General features: G+C 38.0%; 1 protein-coding gene across 1 annotated transcript in view; it reads right to left on the reverse strand.

Moving 5' to 3' along the window:
* Positions 1-24,177, reverse strand: part of JPH3 (junctophilin 3) — a 192,118-nt gene that overhangs the window by 141,299 nt on the left and 26,642 nt on the right. The gene's annotated exons all lie outside the window — the stretch shown is intronic.

Below are 24,177 nucleotides of genomic sequence, written 5' to 3' on the forward strand. Positions count from 1 at the left end.
TAATTGTACACTATTTCTAAGTCCGATTCTCTTTGTACAGCAAAATAACTGTATGGACATGTATACACATATTGTATTTAACTTATACTTTAACATATTTATCATGTATTGGTCAACCTGCCATCTGGGGGAAGGGTTGGGGGAAGGAGGAGAAAAGTTGGAACAAAAGGTTTTGAAATTGTTAGTGCTGAAAAATTACCCATGCACATATCTTGTAAATAAAAAGCTATAATAAAAAAAGGAGAAAAAAAGAAGAAGAATGGGACAGGGAGTGGAGATCTTTCATCATCTTGGTTCTCTATTCAAAAACCTTCAGTTACTCCCCACTAACCACAAGATGAATCCTAACTCCATAATTTGGCAGTCAATATCTTCTGCAATATAGCATCAATCTATGGACTTCTGCCCCACCCAGACCAGTAATTGGTTTTATTTCTCTTGCCTTCTCCATGAGTAGGGGAGGAAAAATGGGAGAAAATTTAGAACTGAAAATAAAATAAATGAATTTTCAAAAGATTATAAATTGTCAATCTGTATTAGTAGATTGAGTTTCCTCAACAGAGAATGTGGACCAATGAAATAACAGACGGATCCTGAGGATTTTAAAAACAAAAAAACAAGCAAAACCAAAACTTTCCAATTACCAAGGCTTATTCTATAACATGATCATCTTCCAACCCTGCCAGCATCAAAGCAATAGAAAAATCAGCAGGTAATGGAAAGGGATAAATCCTGTTTTTAATAAAGCAATAATTCAACATCTAGACTGACTTTAAGGTCTACAAAGAGATTTCTGAAGCTTGTATATTATTATGCCCATTTTACACATAAAGGAACTGAGGCAGAGTGTGCATCCATGAGTTTTAGATAAACATCTCAAGTTAGTGAGAGACGGTCATAAGATACACAAGTCTTCAGTAGTAAGTGCCCCTGCTGTTGTTTTCAACTTCATTACTCTCCCTCATATCAGATCTCCAATCAGTTGCCAAATCTTATTTCTACCTTCACAACACCAGCCCTCTTCTCTTGGTTCACAGGGCCTCATTACCAAGGTTACAGCTTATTGGTCTCCTTGCCTCATATCTCTTTTCTCTCCAATCAATCATCCACACAGTGACTCAAGTAGTATTCCTATAGATCTGTTCATATCATTTTCCTGTTCATTATTCTCCCATGGTTTTCCATTACTTCCAGAATCAAATATAAATGCTTGTGTTTGGTATACAAAAGCCTTTGCAACCTGGCTCCAATTTGCCTCTCCAGTCTTGTTATATATTCCTCCCTTCAAGTATTCCACAGTCTAGCCAAATTGGCCTTCTTGCAGTTCCTAACATATGATATATCATCTCCCATCTCTGAAATATATTCCCTCCTCCTTATCTCCACCTCTTAGCATTCCAAGTTCCCTTCAAAGCTTAGCTCAAGCATGATCTCCTACATAAGGTCTTTCCTGATGCTTCCAGCTGCTAATGCCTCCCCCTTCAAAAAATTTGCTTTATATATGCATATACCCACAAACATATACATATATGCACATATACTACATATATATTGCATATGTACATGTAACATATTCATATCACACATATTTTCTCCCCTATAGAATGTGAGCTCATTATTCCATTTTTTATGTATGTTTTTCATCTAACTCAGTACCTGGCACATAGTGTATACCTGATAAGTGCTTGTTAACTGATTGATTGATGATTGTGAGCTTCCCCAAAGGAAGAATACACAGAAAAAAGTGGAAACTGAGGCACAGAGAGGTAAATGGCTTGCCCTGGGTCACACAAATGGCATAGATATGTCTAGTACCTAGTTCTCCTGGTTTTCAGTACTCAAAGTGCTTTAGCCATTAGTGTCTCAGTGAATTCTCTCTCCACTAAAATTATCATGGCTTCATCCTACTCATTCTACCATGATGAAGGCTACCAATCTCCTTTGATGGCAACTCTTAGCTCTGCAGGTATCCCTTTATCCTTAATTCTGCCCTTGAACTGTTACATCCATATTAAAGTAAGCAATAGGAAGATAGAATTCTAGTATAATTAATTAAACACCACAAAGATCTAAGCTCAAAAAGGTCAAGAATTTCAAGAGAATTAATGAAAAAATGCCAATGAAGGTGGCTTAACTGTACCAGACCTAAAACTATATTATAAAGCAATGGTCATCAAAACCATTTGGTACTGGCTAAGATATAGAGTCTTTCAGTGGAATACATTAGATTCATAGGACAAAACAGTCTATGACTATAGGAATCTAGTGTTTGACAAACCCAAAGACCCCAGCTTTTGGGATAAAAACTCACTATTTGACAAAAAACTGCTGGGAAAATCAGAAACTAGTATGGCAGAAACTAGACACCGACTCCCACCTAATACTGTATACCAAAATAAGGTGGAAATGGGTTCATGACTTGGACATAAAGAGTGATATCATAAGCAAATAAGAAGAACAAAAAGAACAAAAGAAGTTTACCTCTCAGAAATGTAGAGAAGGAAGGAATTTGTGGCCAAAAAAGAATTGAAGTTTATTATTGAACACAAAATAGATAATTTTGATTATATTAAAAAGTTTTTGTACAAACAAAACGAATGCAGACAAGATTAGAAGGGAAGCATTAATCTGGGGAGATACTTTTACATTCAAAGATTCTAATAAAGGCCTCATTTCTAAAATATATAAAGAATTGACTCGAATTTATAAGAATTCAAGTCATTCTCCAATTGATAAATGGTCAAAAGATAGGAATAGACAATTTTCAGAGGAAGAAATTAAAACTATTTCTAGTCATATGAAAAGGTGCTCTAAATCACTATTGATTCGAAAAATGCACATTAAAACAATTCTGAGATACCACTATACACCTTTCAGATTGGCTAAGATGAGAGGAAAAAATAATGATGAATATTGGAGAAGATGTGGGAAAATTGGGACACTAATACATTATTGGTGGAATTGTGAAATGAGCCAATCATTTTGGAGAGCAATTTGGAATTGTGCCTAAGGGGCAATCAAACTTCATGCCCTTTGATCCAGCAGTGTCTCTACAGTCTGTATCCTAAAGAGATCTTAAAGGAGGAAATAGGACCCACATGTACAAAAATATTTGTGGCAGCCCTCTTTGTAGTGGCCAGAAACTGGGAACTGAGTAGATGCCCATCAGTTGGGGAATGGCTGAATAAGTTATGGTATATGAATATTATGGAATATTATTGTTTTACAGGAAATGATCAGCAGGATGATTTCAGAGAGGCCTGGAGAAACTTACATGAACGAATGCTAAGTGAAATGAGAAGAACCAGGAGATTATTATATACCGCAACAACAAGATTATATGATGATCAATACTGATGGGTGTGGTTCTTCTCAACAATGAGATGATTCAGGCCAGTTCCAATGATCTTGTGATGGAGAGAGCCACCTGCACCCAGAGAGAGGACTGTAGGAACTGAGTGTGAATCACAACATAGCATTTTCACTCCTTTTGTTGTTGTTTGCTTGCATTTTATTTTCTTTCTCATTTTTTTTCTTTAAGATTTGATTGTTCCTGTGCAGCAAGATAATTATATAAATGTGTATGCATATATTGGCTTTAACATATTTTATCACGTTAAACATATATTGGATTACTTACTATATAGGGAAGGGGGTGAAGAGAAGGGGGGAAATTGAAACACATGATTTTGCAAGAGTTAATGTTGAAAAATTATCCATGCATATTTTTTGAAAATTAAAAAGCTTTAATAAAAAAAAAAGATCTGAGTTCAAGTATTGAGCAGGACATTTACTATCTGTGTAAAATTTGGCAAGTCATTGAATCCATTTAGGTATTAGTTTCCTCCTCTTTAAAATAAGAATTATAGTACTTGTAATACCTATCTCACAATGCTGTGAGGATCAAACAAGTAATAAGGCAGCTGACAATACATTACTGTGGATAGGGAGGTAGTTCTATGATCAGGAAGCAACTGAGTTCAAATCCAGCTTTAAATATTTATTATCCTCTGCCTTGGTTTCTTTGTCTGTAAAATGGGGCTAATAATAATACCTACATCCCAAAGTTGCTATAAGTATCAAGTGAAATAATGTCTTTTGCAAACCTTAAAGTACTATATATACATATATATGTATACTAATTATTACTATGTATGAAAAGCACTTTATAAAATTCAAGGTGCTATAAGAGTCAATTATTATCATCAGTTATTGTCATAACTGAGAATTATCATAGGCTCCTAGGATAAGAGAGATGGAAGGAACTTTATATATAGATTCTCCATGAAGAGGTTGAGTTGGTGATTAAAGAAAGTGTAGTCTAAGTCACAGTCACTCAGTTGGGGGATCTGTCCTGGATCCTGAAAAGTTGCTACCTGGCTCATTGAAACTATCTCAGGCATTGTATTGGCAGGCAAATGCCTTTGTCAGCAGACATCTATCAGCAGACTACTCCTGAAAAGTAAGTGGCTTTGAGATCCTGACATACAAAGCAGGAAATAGATAACATGTCCAAGGACCAACAATTCTCTATCCCAATGAGTACTCCTGGAGATACTATTCTTACAGTATTTATTATATAGGTAAATAATCTTTTCTTTTAGGTACCTCTTGCCTTGGCAACATCATCATCATCTTTTCCTCCTTTTCTTCCTTCTTCTTCTCCCCCTTATCCTCTTCCTCCTCCTTCATCATAATCATCTTAATTACCAACACTTCTATGTAACTTTAAGATTTGGGAAGCATGGGGCATGTAGGTAGTACAGTGGATAGAGCATCAGCCCTGAAGTCAGGAGGACCTGAGTTCAAATCTAGCCTCAGACACTTAACACTTCCTAGCTGTGTGACCTTAGGCAAATCACTTAACTCCAGCTGCCTAAGCAAAAAAAAAATTGGAAAGCACTTTTCAGATAACATATAATTTAAACCTCACAATAACCCTTATGAGGTACGTGCTATTATTATCTCCATTTTATAAATGAGGAGCCTTTTCCCGGGTCAGAACGAATAAGTGTCTGAGGCAGAATTTGAATTCAGGTCCTACTTTCTGACTCTTTATCTACCACTTACTTCCGTTATACATTGATTCCAACAAAGCGCTAAAACCAGTCATAGTCCTACAGCCTATGCCCTCCTTCAAAGCTCTAGGATCAGTTAAATGGTAAGTTGGAAATGCAGATGCCAGCAAATCAAAATTTCATAGATCTCATGGTATTTAGAGCAAGAAAACACATTAGAAATCATCCACCCCACCCTTCTCCTTTTGTAGAGGAAGGAACAAGGTTTATAAAAATTCAAGACCACATAGATAATGAATGGAATGAAAATTATTTATTATCAACTTAATATTTATTAAGCATTGGGGATGCAAGTAAAAGATGATACAATCTATACCCTTAAAAAGCTCACTCTCTAAGAAAAGACAATACAGGGAACTGAAAGATCCCTAAGGTTCAGAGGCTAGGCACATAGAAAGTTTCAAGAGTTGTTAGTGTACATTGCCTGGAAAATAGCTAGATGGTGCAGCAGTTAGAGTGTAGAGCCTGGAGTCAGGAAGACCCAAGTTCCAATCCGGACTCAAGTACTGACAAGCTGTGTGACCCTGGGAAAGTCACTTAATCCTGTTTTCTTCAGTTTCCTCATTCATTAAATGAGCCAGAGAAGGAAATAGCAAACTGTTCTAATCTCTCTGTCAAGAAAACCTCATATAGGGCCAAATGAACAAAATGTGTGGATATCTGGAGGACATAAAAGCAAAACCCTGTAGACATTAGGAAACAATGGCATGTAGTTTATTATCTTTCCAAAAGACTTGTAGTTGGTGACTCCCTATTCAACCAAATGGTGGTCAATCCCCAAACAGAAACTTTCAGGAAGGAGTATAATAATGCCTCAGAGATTGGAGTGATCCAGTAACTCTGTATCATCTCCCTTGGTAAAAGAACAGTTATGGTTGGAGAGGCAACAGTATCCAGATCCTGGTGGGGAATGGGCAATGGGAGCCGGAGTGGGGCATGGAAAGAGTTACTACTGGAGGCACTGGGCTAGTAAATAACAGAGTCAGCATTCAGCTCCAGACCCTCTGAGTCAAAATGCTTGGAAAGCCATGGTACATCTTACCCACCTCGCTCCCACCCTTTGATCACAAGCACCTTGATGGAAAGAAGTATTTTCAATTTGTCTTGTATTTTGAGCACCCTGATAAACTATAGCTACTTAATAAATATAAAGGGTTAATTATTATTGTAATAGTTATCATCATTATGTAGCTTAGTCAATCAATCTCAAGAATTTATGAAGTATCTATTGTATAGCATCCCAAAAGTCTTTATACAGTTTAAGGCTACCAAATCACTAAGGCTTTTGGAAGACTCTATATGCCAGGCTAGATTCTGTGGAATACAAATAGACATGGGAGTTGGTCCCTGCCCCCAAAGAGTTTGCATTCTATAAGGAAGATGCCATGTCCCTAAATAAGAATATACAAAGTAAATAAGCAGTTTTGGAGAGGAAGGCACTAGAAGCTGGTGGGATTAAGAAAGATAGCTAATATTTATTAAACAGCTATTATGTTTTAGGTACTGTGCCTTAACAAATATTATTTCATTTGTTCCTCACAAGGAGATAATTGCTATTATTCTCCCCATTTTGTAGATGAGGAAATTGAGGTAAATAGCTAGAATGGTTTGTTCAGAGTCACACAGCTAGTAAATATCTGAAATTGAATTTGAACTCAGAACTTTTTTATTTCAAGCCCAGAACTCTGTTCAGTGAAAACCTAGTTTCTTACTACTTCTTCTGGTGTTTACAATATTTAGTAAGATAGTACCCTACTAAGAGCAGCTAGGTGGTGCAGTGGATAGAGTGCTTTTAAGACAGGAGAGATCACTTCTGCTTCCTTTCAAACTATTTTAGCCCTTTCTCTGCAACCCTCTTAAGAATTCATCTCACTCACTTGTTTTTGTTTGCTGTTATTGAGGACATGGCTGATCTTTGCTGCAGGACTATGTAACAGTCAGCAAACATTAAGCACTTACTATGTGGCGGGCACCGGACTAAAGTCTGGAGAAACAAAGAAAAACTCTGAATACAATCTCTGACATCAAGGAACTCACAGTTTAATAAGAGAGACAATGAGCAAACTCCTATGTACTTGCAGAGCAGCTAGATGATGAAGATTCATCTTGAGTTCAAATATGACCTTAGATACCAGCTATGTGACCCTGCACAAATTAATTCTGTTTATCTCAGTTTCCTCATCTGTAAAATGAGCTGGAGAAGGAAATAGCAAATCACTCTAGTCACTCTAGTCTTTTCCAAGAAATCTCCAAATGGGGTGAAGGAGTCAAACATGATTAACAACAAATGCCCACAGAAGATACGTATGGGATGGATGAAAGACAATAGACAAGCTACTTGAAGGAAGTTAATATTTGTCATAGTTGCATTATGTCCAGCAACCTAGCAGAGCCTCCTTTTTGAGCTTTTAATTTTATTTTTTTCAATTACACATAAACAACAATTTTAAGTAATTTTTAAAATTTTAAGTTCTAAAACTTACATGAACTGATGCTGAATGAAATGAACAGAACCACACAGTAACGACCAGATTATGACATGATCAGCTGGGATGGACTTGGCCCTTTCCAACAATATGGTGATTCGAAGAAATTCCAGTAGATCTGGGATTTTTTAAAAATGTCATTCGTATCCAGAGAGAGAACTGTGGAGACTGAATATGGGTTAAAACATAGTATTCTCACCTTTTTGTTTGTTTTTTCCCTTTCTCATGATTTTCTCCCTTTTGGTCTGATTTTTCTTGTTCAACATGATAAATATATGGAAATGCATTTAAAAGAATTGCATGTATTTAAACTCAATCAGATTGTCTGTTGTCATGGGGAAGGAGAAGATAAAGAAGGGAGGGAGAAAAATTTGGAAGACTTTGTCTTACAAAAATGTTGAAAATTATCTTTACACATATTTGAAAAAAATAAGATATTATTGAAATTTTTTAAATTGAGTTCCATATTCTATTTTTCCCTCTCCTTCTCCTTGAAAAGACAAATGATTTGATAACGATTGTGCTTTTGCAGTAAAGTATATTAGCCATATTTCAAAAGAAAACACAAATTAAAAAAAACAAGAATAATAAATAAAGTTTTAAAAAGTACGCTCCTATCTGTTCTTTCTCTGGAAGTGGATAGTATTCTTCATCATGAGTCCTTTGGAATTGTCTTGGATCATTATACTTCTAGGAATAGCTAAGTCATTCACAGTTGATCATTATACAATGTTGCTGTTATTACATCTACTCTTCTCTTGGTTCTGCTTACTTCACGGTTCATCAATTCATTTAAATTTTTCAAAGTTTTTCTGAAATCAGTCTGGTTTACCACAATTTGTTCAGCCTTTCCCAATTGATGGGCATCCTTTCAATTTCCACTTTTTTGCTACCACAAAAGGGCTCTAGCATAACTTCTTATACGTTTTAAGGGTACAATGTTTGATAAGTGTCTAAATGAATAATTGCCAGCTATGTCATTGAATATTCATATTGAACCAACATTAGGTGTTAATTTCTAGAATTCTCCATTCAGTAATGTGCTGAAGTTTTTATTGCATGTATATATACTCACATATAGGTGCATAGCTTCCTTACAATTCGTGTGATATTGGACAAATCACATCACCTCTCTCAGATTCAATTTTCTTATTTGTAAAATGAGTGTGATAGTGAGGAAATGAAATAACTAAGGAAACTTTAAGTCGAAATCCTATGATCTTATGGCTCTTGGACTTTCCCCTTAAGATGCCCAAATACAGATATACGGAAGTAGTTCCAAGTTTTCTGGTATGAAGAAAGATAAAAAATAATACGGAAGAATAAAGCAGTGTGAATTGTGGAATGAATGCAGGACATGAAAAGAAAACAAAACAAAAAACCAAAAAAAATTGGATTCAAGTCCCAGATCTGTGGCTTCCTAATGATGTTACCTTAAATAAGGTATCTCTCAATCTATTTTCTCATCTGTAAAATTGGGGGTTAGAGTATAGATGGTCCTTCTAATTCCAAAACTATGAACATATGAGTCAGAGATCTCTAAAGTCCTTTCTAAAGCTATATAATATTCTTTCTTAGTCAAGTCTAATCCTAATAGGGATAAGGGAAATGAATAGCATTTATTAAGCACCTGTAATATGTCAGGTATTGTGCTAAGCACTTTTTCTTTCTTTTTTTCTTTCTTTTTAACAAATATTACCTCATTTTATTCTCATAACCAATTCTATGGGGAAATGCTATTATCACCTCCATTTAGAGCTGAAATGACTACTCCTGAGTCACACAACTAATAAGAATCTTAAGCTGATTTTCAACTCAGATCTTACTGATTCCAGGCTCAGCAGTGTACACAGTTGCACTACCTAGCTTTTGTCAAGTAGACAACATTTGTATAGCACTTAAAGTTAACAAGTCCCTCATATACATTAACTCATTTGATTCTCTCTCGAGTCTCAAGGAGGAGGAGAAAGAGGAGGAAGAGAAAAAGGAGGAGCTAGGTAACACAGTGCCGTTATTTCAATTTTATATTTAAGAAAAAAGGCTCAGCAAGATGAAGTAATCACAGTCACACAGCTAGTAAATGATAGCACCTGGATTTGAACTCAAATTTCTCCTGACCAGCAAGACAAGAAATCTTGATACTATACCATGTTGTTTTCATTAGAAAGAATCTTGTTCAGATTTTCTTCTCAAGAGGCACCATGATGTAACATTCTATAGGCAGGGAGATCCAGGTACAAATTCAGCTTCTGACAATAGCTGTGTAACTATGGACCTATCCATTTCACTGAGCCTCAGGTAACCCTCGAACACTTAAAGTTGCAATCTGCCACAGTGGGAGGAATCTATTTGATACATCTCTCCCTTCAAATAGATTCAATTTAAGTAATTTCAAACTTGGAAAAACTGGTAAGTTAGACAGCAAGTTCAGATCAAATAACCTAAAACTTTCAAGTTTCATTTGTGATTACTTATTGGAAGAAAGAGAAAACCTATCCCTTCTGGATAATCCCACAAAGGTGAGATGGATTTGGTGGCCCATAGCAGAATGCTGGTACACTACCAGATTCAAAACCTTGCAGCAGTCTGAATGGCTGATAATTTTACAGTGGCAGTGCTGAGAGTCATCTTGATGACATATTTGATCCAGAAAGATCAGAACATAAAGCTGACCCTGCATGGCATTATCACTGTGAATGCTCAAATTTTACGGAACGCTGACAATGTAAGTGGCACTGAGTAGAAAAAGGCATGGTCCCTGGCTCAATGTCAGCTCATCTGTACCCAGCTTTATCATCCATCATTCTAGTACCTAGCTCTGGGAAGAAACCTGGCAGCTATCTAAGAGCAGTATCAAATCTCAACCTTTCAGGGTGGAGGAGGAAAGAATAGGGCCTTTCAAGAAGAGAATAAGAAATTAAGAAACAAACTGTAATTATCCAAATGGAAGCCTGCTGGAACACCCGGTTCAGCCTCTTCCACGCTTGGTTTTTATTTTCCACAAAGTAATGAGGTCCGGACCTCTGTTACAAGACTGGACCTTTTGAGCCACATGGGATGGAATAAAAGAGAAATGGAGTGGGAGTAAAGAGAACCAGCTTGAGTATCATGAGAGACGGTGTCAAAAGGCAGCTAGACTGCGTGACTTAAAAGTGAAAGAGGTCAGGAGATTAAATCCCATCTTCCACACTTATGAGCTAAGTAACCATAGGCCTTTTACTTATCTATGACCAGCAGTATGGAAACCACTGGCCAGATCCAATCATCTCCATGTTTCTGTTGTAAAGCAGGGACAATAATAAGCTGCCCCATAGGGTCTGAGGGAAAAATCCAATTAGATATATGTACAAGAAATATTCTGAAGATTTCAAAAAAACACATTTTAAAAGATCAGTTTTTTATTGTTAGGTTCTGGCTTTTCTTTTAACAATCTGTGAATTCTCCTTGTGTAAATCATTTACTCTAAACCTCAGTTTCCTCATGATAGACTTGATGAGTTCTCAATTATTTTCCAGCTCAAACCGGAGTGATCCTCTGGTCTTGCACCCTTCTAAACAAGAAGTCATCCTTCTCAGACCAAAGCTCCAACCTGAGTCACCTGGACTTGGACAGTTATACCCCAGGCCAAAGTATTGCGACAGACACACGAAAGTGAGGATTTGAGTTTGGTTTCTTTTTGGATAAGAGAGGGGGACAGTGGAAGTATATCCCTACTTAAGACTGGGTATGTGATTTATTCAAGATATACTACCCTCTACAAAAAGCCTATGCAATAACACTCTGCTTGGCTAAAATGATGGTTGCCTAATCAATAAATCAGAGCATTTCAGTGCTTCACAGCATTAATTACACAAGGCTGAGAGCAAGAGCAGGTTGGAAGATGCAGCACCCATTATGCGGTCAGTAGCCTCCCTGGCAGGGCCAACCTGTGCTCTAGAGCCAGCAGCATGGAAACTGCTGGCCAAATCTAATCGCCTTGAAAGAACATTCTGAGAATCACCAGAATAGCCATAATGAGAGGATGTTGCTTCCTGGGCAGAGGGGTTACTCAAAAATAAGTTCACCAGCCTAACACCTCCCCTTTGAGGAGGAACAGGATGATAGCACGCTCCATCCAGGTGAAAGTCATGTGCTACCACTTATTTAGAGTCAGAAGAACTAAGAACCAGAGACCACTTGGGGTTTCAGGAGGGATCCAGGAACCAGAGGAAGTAAACAGGGTCCTGGAGCAAAAATAGTTATAAAAATGGAGTCTGTTTCACTGGTGCGATAAAAGATAATAGATTAGATAATGGTTTTACTTAGCTGTTATGGGGAAGCTAAAGTGAATAGAGGCAAGATTTGTTGATAAATTACTGTGATATCCAAAACAAAAGACATGGATAAAACTAAAAACACAACAAACATCAAAATAATTAATATACAGAACGTGTTTTATAAGTTATATTATTCTGGATTTTCTCCCCAGTTGGAGTTTGGAAGTGAATCATCTATTATATTTGGATACTTCCCATAGAGACACCCACCCATTCCTCAAGGAAGGGGGAAAGGCTTGTAGATTCTCCCAGCACAATTCAGATGAACACAGAGCCCAGGGCTAGATCTGCCCACAACATCATTTGGGCTGATTCCTTCAGTTCCAGAGTATGCCTGCATGTGAACTCTGGATGGGACCTTCTTAGACCCTTGTAAAAACTTCCCATTAAAATAAAAATAGTAGGGAAAAAAGACTTGGGTCTCAATACTATGGGTAGTGATGATGCCCTCATACTCCTTTCTACCTGCATTCACATGCTCTATGCTGTATACAGATGAACCTCACCATTCAAATAAGAGTCCCATCCTACTTAGGGTCTCCTTAATCCCCACACAGAGGTGCCACTGGAATTTCCTTCACTGCTCTGATATGGTATCACGGCAAAAGCGCTGGGTTTTCAGTTAGAAATCAAGGATCTTCCGAGTCTCTTTCTCTTTATGTAGGGCTCAATTTTTCATCTGTAAAACTGAAGTGAGGACTAGAACTCAACAAATGATTTCCCACAGCCCTGTCACTCATAAACCTCCCACAGACAGTGAAAGATTCCAATTTTACTTTCCTCCACCTTTGGGCCCTAAAGCATCCTGCTGTGTAGACAAGTATCCGCATCCATTAATTATCAGGCAATTGATATTGAAAGAGCAATGTTTCGGGAGTCAAAATAATTGGGTCAAGTCCAAGCGCCACCATCTGCTATTTATTTCATCTTGGGCAAGTTTCTTCCTCTATTTGGACCTCAGTTTCTTCAACTACAAGATAAGAGACCTCCAAGGTCCCCCCGACCTTGGCTCTAAGTCCTCTGAAGTACTGACTGGAACATCTAGTTAGTTACAAAACTAGAACTAAAATGAGAGACTTCTGACTCTAGCCCCATATATTTTCCACTAGAAAAAAGTGGGACCTTGGTTTACTCATGAGAAGGAATTTTTGATTTACTCAATCATGTAAGGAAAGAAAAGGAAGGCTGAGAATAAAAGGACTAAAGTATTAGAACTAAAAGGCACTTGAGGTCCACCTTCCCTCTTTCCCACATTACAGATGAAGAAACAGGAGATTAAATGCAGAATCCCACAGCTAGTTAAGTGCCCATGGTAGAATATAAACCCAATTCTTCTCACTCTAAGTCATGGCAATAGACTACTCCATGGCCCTCTCTAAGAACTGAGGCTCATCCTTTCAATTAATCATCCAGTCACTGCTGGGGAAAGGAAAGGATTCAGGCAGGTAGCTGCTGACAGAACTCCCCTCCCCTTAGCCAAGAGGTGGAGAATACAGGGGTGTTAGGTGACCCAGTGATTCTCATCTATTGTATCGACCTGTTGGAGAGCCTGCTTCCATGCTGACCCTGAGTCAGATCAGATGATTCAGCTCTGCCCAATGAGGCACCATGAGCTCTAGAGGCCCACAAAGTAAGCCTGCTATTCTCTTTCTCAGAAATTACAAGGTGGCTAAACCCAAGGTATTTAGCTTAGCTCAGCCCTCCCTGTCTCTGTCCCGTCTTCAGGAAGATCTTTCAAACACCTAAACAATGCTGAATAAGTATTCCACAGGGGCGGCCAAATGGTGCAGTGGATAGAGCACCAGCCCTGGAGTCAGGGGGACCTGAGTTAAAATCTTAACACGTCCTAGCTGTATGACTCTGGGCAAGTCACTTAACCCAACTGCCTCTCAAAAAAAAGGAAAAGGAAGAATAAACATTTGTTAAATTAATGAGTAAGTAAAAAGCAACAGAAGAGAGAGAACCATGTGGGCCACTGGAAACAGTGTCAAACTTCAGTGTCAAGACCTGGTTCAAGTGTCAGCCCTGACAGTGATTATGTGACTACAGACAAATCATGTAACCTCCCTATACCTGAGCTTTCTCATCTATAAAATGAGTAACAACATGCTTAGGGCAGGTAGATGATACAGTGGAAAGAGTACCAGACCTGGAACCAAGAAGACTCATCTTCCTAAGTTCAAATCTGGTTTCAGACATTTACTAGCTGTGTGACCCTGGGCAAGTCACTTCATCCTGTTTGTCTCAATTTCCTCATCTGTAAAATGAGTTGGAGAAGGAAATGGTATCTTTACCAAGAAAAGCCCAAATGAAATCACAAAGAGTCTTACATCAGTGAAACAACAACAATAGCAATAGCAACAACAGGTAGGGCAGAAATGTCTCTCCAGGACACACTTCTGAATGCTTCCTAAACCAGATTAAAATGCGATTGGGAAATATTCAACAAAAAAAGTAAAACTACAATACAACATAGATAATATTACATTTTTAAAATAGAGTCAATGTGCAGTCACTGGGTTAATTAGTGGTCCTAGAATATGGATGGAAGCATAGTATTTTCATCATTTTTTGGTTTGTTTATTTGCTTTTTCTTTCTTGTGTTTTTTCCCTTTTAGTCTGATTTTTATTGTACAACATGACAAATATGAAATATGTTTAAAAGAATTATATATGTTTGACCTGTAACAGATTGCTTGCTGTCTTGGGGAAGAGGGGATGAGGGAAGGAGGGAGAAAAATATGAAATGCAAAATCTTACAAAGATGGATGTTGGAAATTATATATGTATTTGGAAAAATAAAATACTATTGAGGAAAAAAAACAAATTGATGGCCCCATTTTTATTAATTTGACACTACTGCTTTAGCGATCCAATGGATTTTGAACTGGATTATTAGAAGTCATCCAGTCTTTAACTTTAGAGAAGAACCAAAAGAAGTGGCAGAATCCCAGATTTAGAGATGAAAGACATTGTTCACCTCATTTTAAAGTGGAGGAAACAGACCAAGAGAGAAGTGAATGAAGTACCGCAGGTCAACCAAACAAAGCCAGGATCTGAACTGGCATTTCTTGACTCTCAAACAACATTGTCTGCAGCACAATGTTTCTTCCAAATGAGATACTCCAGGTGACACAGGCAAGTAAATCAAAGAGCTGGGATTCAGATGCGGATTGTCAGTCCACAAATCTACCACTCTATCACGGTTATTATTGATGTTCTTTGTAAGGCTTAATTCTCCATAGAAATTTGAACTGCTATTGTTGCTAATATTATTATCGTTAATACAAGTGAATTGAACAAAACTGAACAAAAACCTAAGCACCTAAAACATCTATGGATACAAAGATGAAAATGAAATCCGCCATGTCCTATAAGAGTTCACTCCTAAGTCCTTTACCTACATTGACATATATTGATGGGACCTTGTCTGTAGTGTTTGGGAGTATGAAATACCTTCAGAACAAGGGAGAATCCAGAAAATTTTATCCAATTCTATATGCAACTTCACATTTAACATTTTAAAGGGGGAGATATAGCTGGCATTGAATTTTTTCTCAGAACCACTATTTACAAAGCAGTACTTTGTTAGAGATGCTGAATTTAGAGTCAGGAAGACCTGAGTTCAAATCCCAATTATGATGGTTGCTAGCTGGGTGATCCCAAATAGGCAAATCATTTACCTCTGAGTTTTATTTCTTTGCACGATAAAATAAGGGCTAATAATGCCTAAATTATCTGTCTTCATACCGCAACCTGGGAAACTCTTGTTTTTGCTCTGAACACAAATAGTGGGGATCAACAGCAATGCCCCCAAGCGAGTTTTTCCTCTTGAAGACCCTCAATCCAGGACATTTCCTCCAAATGGCACTTTTTGAGCCCCTAACTCCCTAACCTTCAATGTCCTAACTCAAACATAATCCCTGGAATCACTGGCAGCAGCCAGTCCTGTAGCAGTAGAAAAACCTTGCTCTATTGATGCTTCATGGGATTATGATAAAAGTACTTTATATGTCTCAAATGCTAAATAAATATGATTTGTAGTTATCATCATGGGTAATTCCAAGGATCTGAGTTCAGTTTAGGAATTTTTTATATATAGGAATTATTATATAGGATATTACATAGGAATTTTATATAAGGATGACTCACCAATAATGCTGTTTAGTCATTTTTCAGTCAGATCTGATTATTCATGACCCCTTTAGGGGTGTCCTTGGCAAAGTTATTGGAGTGATTTGTCATTTCCTTCTCCAGCTCATTTTACAGATGAGGATACTGAGGCAAACAGGATTAAGTGACTAGTCCAGAGTCACATAGCCAGTGTCTGAACTCAAGTCTTCCTGACTCCAGGCCCTGTACAACAGGTATCTGCCGAACAATCTAGTAGTCTGCTAATCATAATCATAGCTAAATAGTGTCTACTATCTGATAGGCATGTACTTATTATTTTATAATATTTTATTTAATTATCATAATAACCCTGAGAGATAGGTGTTATTATTATTCCCATTTTACAGATGAGGCTATTGAAGTAGAGATTAAGTGATTTGCCCAGGGTCACTAAGAAGTACCAAGAAATAGCAAACTAAACTAGAATTCAGATCTTCCTGACTCCAGCTTCAGAGCTCTATCTACTACACCAACTAGCTGCCCCTATCTCAGCACTTACAAAGCACAGAGTCGAGATATTTGGGAGGGTTTCCAGAAGTGATATGTGCTTCACCTCTGCCTAAACCCTTCTTATCTTTTGATGAGATAATTGTCTGGTTTTAAGGGCACAGCCTGCAAAAAAGGCCAAACGTCATCAAGCAGAACTCCCTCATTTTCAAATGGCAGTCACTCTACATAAATCAAACTGTCAATTCCTTGTTAACGGCAGTCTAACCCAGTGGATTAATTACTGCTAGATTTGGAATCGAGGAGATCTGAGTTCAAATCTTGCCTCACATATACCCTAGTTGTGCGATCCTGGGCAAGTCACTTAACCCTTTTGTCTCAGCTTCTTCGGGTGTAAAATAGCAGTAAAAATAGCAGCTGACAAGGTTATCGTGAAGATCAAATGAGATCATACATGAATAGGGTTTTGCAAATTTTAAAGTACAGTCCCTAAGTACTAGCTATAACTGTTGTTAACGTCATCCCTAAATAGCATCTTAAGTATGTTTTAGTAACATGGAGTCTTTAGTCTGTTTTTCTTGCCTATGGTGTACTATGCAAACACAGCTAGAAGAGATCTTTTAGACCTGAACACTTAATGACCTCCCAAGGGAAGTCACAAGTGAGAGAGACAGGCAGGGGAAGCTTTATGAAAGATAATGTTTTACATCAGCCTGAGAAATGATATTCTCCATACTTCTAGGGAGCAAAGGGCCCAACAAGGCCAAAGACTAGAAGGAAAGGCCCTCAATATACCAAATTATATGCAGACAACTTGTTGTGGTAGCAAAAATACTGAGAGAAATGGCAGGTGGCCATTAATTGGGGAGGTTGCTGAAGGAACTGTGGAATGAGAATCGAATATAAAAACCTGATTGTAAGAAACAGAAAAAATTCAGAGATCTAAATGAACTAACACATACAGCTGATACCTGGTATTAACAAAAGTAAGAAGGCAGAACAATAATATTAGATCAGATTAGAATGATCACTACTCAGTCCCAGAAGGGCAAGGTTGAAATAGTCTTCCTTCTTCTCCACAGAGAAGCAGTGAGTCAGACATAGTCAAAATCACAGGGTTTAAGGGGAAGTTGGGGAAGGAGGGGGGAGACTAAGTCAATGGACATTTATAGAGTGCCAAGTACTAGGCTAAGTACTGATGATACAATATATGATTTTTTAAAAAGAACTCAAAGTCAGAGAGAGATAAGATTCAAAGAACTACATATAAATTAGCTATTTACAGGTTAAGTTGAAATAATCAACAAAGAGAAAACACTAATTTAATAAGACTCAAAAAGGGTTTCCTGGGTTAGGTGGGATTTTTGTTGGAATTTGAAGGAAATTGGGTGGAATTATTGTCTTCCATACTCGTATTAATGTAAACTTGAAAGGCTCAGATTTCTGGAACGAATCAATCAATCAAAGATATAAATTATGTTTTAATAAGGCCTTAGTCAATTTTGGAGGGGTAAAAAGAGTTATACATAGTTGCCTGCTTGTTGTTATCCCCACTAGAAAGTAAACTCCTTGAGAGTAGCATTGTAACACTATTGCTTAGCTTAGTAGCTGGCATATTGAAAGTGCTTAATAAATATCTGTTGACTGATCCCATTAGATTAAAGACAGAAACTATATTGTGATTGGCTGAAAGAATTGGATACCTCTGGATGTAGATATAATACTGCAGGTCAGTTTGGAACTGAGCATCCCAGAAATGAGCCAATCCAGTGGAAGATTAGCTGTAGCTGCAACCTTGAGAATTGATCACTTTGAAGAATAGATGGAAGATCGACAAGGTGATTGCAACACCTGCATAGACTCTGATGGACATTTTGAGGATAAATAAAATATAATGAAGAAAAAGGTCCTCAAGACTCTACAAGGACACTGACCCTTGGAATCCAGGAAAGAGCTTCAGCCAAGGGCAACGTCCAGAAGACTAGAAAGGAGCAAAAAACTTCCAATCATCCAGAATTGTGATTCTTGGCTCCTCCCTAGAGTGTGCCCCCAGTTCATGGGAATGTTTCTGTAACAACTTAGCACAGTGTCTGGCATGTAGAAGGCATTAATAAATGCTTATCAACTGACAACTGTCCTTGCTATGCTTGCTTAGTAAAAGCTAAATTTCCTTTCTAAAAAGCTAATTACTTCTGACTGACAATTGATTGTGAAGGGGGATTATTCAGGAGTAACAGTCCTAGAAAGTCCATCCCCCGCTGAGTTAGCCCTAAGATCCTGAAGGGAAAATTAGTTAGCTATCCTCTGGAGACTTGGTTCACTGGTGACGATGTAAAATGAAGGGATCAGCCATAGAGTGGGGTGTTACACTGGGAAATGATGGCAATTTTGGAAAAAGCACTGAGACTTTTTTTTAAAAGAAAATTATCTGTTCTAATACCAGAATGAGAGGGAAGGAAGAAGGAGAGGAGAGAAAATAGGAGGGGAGGAAAGGGGACAGGAAGAAAAGGAAAAATATAGATATGGGCAGTAAAGGGAAACAGCATCATACCAAATGAATCAGCTCTTCATAATTTGATCTATAGGGGTATGTTTGCTCAGAACAGTTTTCACATGGCATGGTCTCAAGGTCCTTCATTATTCCATTTTTCCTTGTCAATGTCCTTTCTAACCTGTGGCACCCAGGGCTGAATCAAATACGCTAGATGAGATCGCCACTCTAACCCCACCTTTAGTACACAGAGACCATTACTTCCCTGGTCATGGCCAGCCACCTCTTAATGGAGAGATTACATTACCTGCTGACATCTGGCCTTACAGTGGACTGTAGTCCACTGAAAACCCCACAGCTTTTTCAGAAATGCTTTCTAGTCAGACCTTCCCTCCTTCTCCTTTTTAGGCTGACTTTGTAAAAGTGCGTGAGACTTTATATTATCTCTGTTAAGTTTCATCTTCTTAGATTTAGCTTAGTGAACTAGCCTATCACATCTTTCTGAATCCTGTCATCCAATGGATTATTCATCTCTTCCAGGTTTGGATGATCCACAAATCTGATTATCCTTCCATCTCAACCTTTTCCCAAGACACTGGTAAAAATATCAAAGAGAATAGGGCCAAGCATCTAGGGCATGCCATTGAATGGCTCTCACCATGTGGATTCTTTGAGTCCAGTCACTTACTAAGTTCCCTTTAAATCTAAACTATGATCTAACCTACATCTCTCCTTTTTCCACAAGAATAGACGGTGGAAAGGAAGACTTGTATGAACTGATAGAAAACAAAGCACACACAGGAGAAGCACCCAACCAATGTCTAAAATAATATAAATTGGAGCAACACTAAAAGCCGCCAGAATTCAGATTTTTTACAATATTTCTTTTTAGTTCAGAACTGATGTGGATATATATATTTCCTTCTTGGCAGACATTTGCTGTCAGTTACACTCATCCTTTCAGTTTTGTTTACATGTCTCTCTTGTAGAAAACTCATTCTATGGGTGGGAGGGATTTTTTTAAGTTGAGAAGGACAATAGGATAAGAAAATGCATCAATAAAATGTGTTTAAAAGACACAAAAACATATGAAAAATATCATGAAAGACTATCAAAATGGTTTTGCTAAAAACTAAGTAAATTATTATTTACAGTGTTCCCCTGAGAGTTAAGAGTTTACCTGTAGACCAATCACAGTTTCTTTAAGTCCACAGACAATTCTTCCTTCTTAGACATGGATGTACTTTTTTGGGGGCCTGTATCATTTGTGCATGTTTTAGGGTCCTTGGAACTTCAGGGCACTGGGTTAATGCAAGATGTCACATTCAGTAGAAAGTACTCTCTGTTAAATAGAGAGATCTGCCAGTGGATAAATGATGGTTTACAAAGATAAGGCAGATATAAAAACCTGATTTTGAGCTACACTGTAAATGCCTGAGGCTAAATTTGAGCACAGGTATTCCTGACTAAGTCTAGTGCTCTGTCCACTGGGCTGCCTACAGGTGTTTTTTGTCTGAAAATAAAGGAACAGTTGCAGATTAGATAGGTTTTATCCAGGCAGGGTATCTAAGGTCATTTACGAGCTGTATGACCCAGGCCAAGTCACTTAGCCCTGTGTCTGTATCAATTGCCTCATTTGTAAAATAGGAATAGTAATTGTGCCTACCTTCCAGAGTTATTTTTGATAAGGTCCTGGGTTACTGGTGGGATTGCCAGAGGGAACCTGAAGTACTGATAAAATTACTCCCTGAGGCAAGCAGGGAAGGGCATTGATAGGGATCAATTCAATCTTATAATCCCACCATCTATGGAAGTCATGAGTAGAATCACCTTGCTGTGTTTAGCCAGAAATCCAAGTTATGTCAAATCACTAAGGTTAAAATTCCCCCTAGAAATCTGTCCATGGCCCACGCCATCTTTGCTGAATCCCTTTTGGGGTTACAACCCACCCCAGCACTCTGCCTCATGGTGTCTTTCTCCTCCCCACGCCCCCATATCTCATTGTGTCTTTCTCCTTCTTACAGCTAAGTCTTTTAGAGTGTTAAACTCTTTTATGGATTTAGCCTGCCAGCTAAGGGCAAACTCCAGCCTCATGGAGTGCTCCCTTTCTTCCTGGTTAATTGTGAATTCCACTAGGGAACTTGTCTTTTCCATCATTAATTGTTAAAAAAACCAAAAAAACAAACAAAAAAAAACAAACCTCTTTCCTTCCTAACTCTATGCTCTCCCAATTCTATTTCATATTTACCCTTCCTGGTGTCTATTATACCTCTTCATTTTGTCTGTAACCTCCTCTCCTAAATAAACTTACCTTTTGCCAAAGAGAACGGCCATTGTGAATTCTTCACATGACCAAACTCCAACATTTGGTGCCAGTTGCTCTCCTAGAGCTAATCACTTGATGCTCAACCCCAAACTGATCATTTCCAACTAGAATTTGGGCTACCCTGAACACATCGTTTGATGCTGAAATTGTTCTCTTCAACCACATCAATTATGAGGATTAAATAAGACGTATTTAAAACATTTACTTTGCAAACCTTAAAGCTTTATATAAATGGGAATCATTTTATTATTATTACTGACGGATTCCAGCTGATCCATTAGATGGACCAACTACAGGAGAAATAATGGTAAGAATAAAATCTATGGCTGGGCCTGTGAAGCCCGTAACAATCTGACTGCCAGTAGATGGTATGGGTTATTTTGGCCAATAAAATGGCTCAGCCGACACTTATGAGTCACTAGTGAAAGGAAGGAGGGGGGAAAATAAACACCGATAGAGCAACAACTATGTATCAGGCACCGAGCTAAGCCAAGTAATACAAGTATTATCTCACCTGATATTTACAACAACTCTGAGAGGTAGGTACTATTATTATCCTCATTTTACAGTTGGGGAAACTGAGGCACAAAATGCTTAAATGACTTGTCAAGGTAAGTGTCTGAGACCAAATCTGAACTCAGGTCTTCTTGAATCCAGGTTTACAGCTCTCTCTACATCATCTAGCTACCTAGCCAATCCGTTGTTGAGAATGGAACTGCAGATGGATACTCCAGGTTATTTACATACAGCCAGCCTGATTCCAAAGAATACAATGTCACCTTTATTCAAATTTATAATTTTCATTGCAGTTATTTCAAACAGTAAGTGCTTAATAAATATATATTAAACTGATCTAAATTGGGAAAAATGAAATAAAAAGGCCAGGGAAACTGGGATTCCTGGGAATTTTACAGGTAGGGAAATTAAGTCCTTTATCCTCCAAAAATAATGTTTTTTTAAAAAGTGGGATTTGGGCTGAGCCCTGAAGAAAGCCACAAAGTGAAGATAAAGAGGGAGAACATGGGAAACAGCTAGTGAAAAGGCACTGAGTTGGAAGGAGCATCACATGTGAGGAACAGCCAGGAGTTGAGTGTCATTGAATCATAAAATATATGGAAGGGAGTAAAGTGTAAGAAGACTGGAAAGGTAGAAAGGACAGATTGGGAAATCTTTAAATTCCAAATATTTGATCCTAAAGGTAAAAGGGAGCCACTGAAGTTCACTGAATGGAGGGGACAGGGTGACATGGTCTGCTTTTTAGGTACATCATTTTGACAGGTAAGTAGTGAGAGGGCTAAGTGTAGATACTAGCAGAAGTATGAGGAAGTCACTGGAATTTATTAAATAGAGGGAAAACATGATGTTAACTTTATGATTTAAAAAGTAGGGTAGAGAGAAGAGAGACAGAAAAAATGGGAGATAGGAGCAGAAAGTGAAAGTTTTGGAGAAGTACAAAAATACACAGAGAAAAATCAAAGAGAGCCTTATAGAAAAGCAAATGAGGGAATATTCCTATAATAGCTTATTTAGAAAACATGCTGAAAAATTGGAAACATATAACAGAAAAAGGCAGGAGTGTGGAATAGCTCCCGATTCCCTCTTTGCTGAGAGTTGAAGAGAGATTGCATTGAGGAAAATTAGCTCTGTCTCCATGCTCTGGGAGGGAAGACTCAACACAGAACTTGCACAATGACTGGAAAAACACCATGTGATTGGGATGCTCCTAATGCCCCAAAGCGATAGGTCCAAATACCAGAAAGCTCCATGTTTTAGAAGTGTCAGTGGAGAGAAGACAAACCTAGAGGGTCATGTGGAGGTTCAGGATAAGAGTAGATTGCAAAAGGCTGGAAAGTTGCCAGTGACACCTCTATTCATAAAAAGGCTGCCAGGAAAGGAGAGAAGTGATAGCATAGCAGGGAGGTCAGCATCACAAAGCGGGAGGGTGTGAGGAATTACACCGGGCAGGTTCTCATCTTCCCAAGCAGCATGTGATTAGATTCTCCTGGCACTTAGTAAGGGCCCTTTCGAGAAGGAAAGTTGGAGCTTATGGGACTCAAGGAAATGGAGCTACTCTAAGGAAGGCAGGAAGAGAATGGGGCTCAATAAGACAATCGATCCATCACCCAAGAGATGAACAGACTGAAATGAAGAACAGACTAGGAAAGGAGTGGGAAACAAGTTGGAAACTCAGATTTTAAAGACATGAGCACCCATCTCCCTGAAAAATCTGGAAAACTGAGGAACAATTGTCTTTCAGAATTACAAAAGGCAGCTAGGTCTTTTGGTGGTACAGTGGACAGAGTCTTGGACTTGGAATCAGGAAGACCCAAGTTCAAATTCTGTCTCAGACACTAATTAATCGGATAAATCACTTGATGTCACTATGTCTGAATTTCCTCTATAAAATGAAAAGTTGAACTCAGTTTCTTCTATGGTCTCTTGTCAAATGCTATGGTTCTTTGAACTATGTGATATTGTGAAAAGGATGTGTAGTGAGAATGAGTTCTCATCGACTGAATGTGGATCAAAGCATAGTATTTTCACCTTTTTTGTATTGTTTGTTTTTCCTTTCTCATATTTTTCCCCTTTTGATCAGATTTTTCTTGCACAGCATGAAAAATACAGAAATACACTTAGAAAAATTGCACATGTTTAACCTCTATCAGATTGTTTGCCCTCTTGGGGGAGGAGAGAGGGAGAAAAATTCAGAACATGAGGTTTCGCAAAAATAATTGTAGAAAACTATCTTTGCATGTATTTGGAAAAATAAAATACTGTTAAAAACAACCATAAAAAGAATGAGATCTCAGTAGATGGACAAGCGCTACAAGACTACCCACAAGAAAAAGTAAGTCTACAG

This window comes from Antechinus flavipes, chromosome 2 (genome assembly GCF_016432865.1).
Source record: "Antechinus flavipes isolate AdamAnt ecotype Samford, QLD, Australia chromosome 2, AdamAnt_v2, whole genome shotgun sequence".
In the NCBI taxonomy this organism is placed as follows: Eukaryota; Metazoa; Chordata; class Mammalia; order Dasyuromorphia; family Dasyuridae; genus Antechinus; species Antechinus flavipes.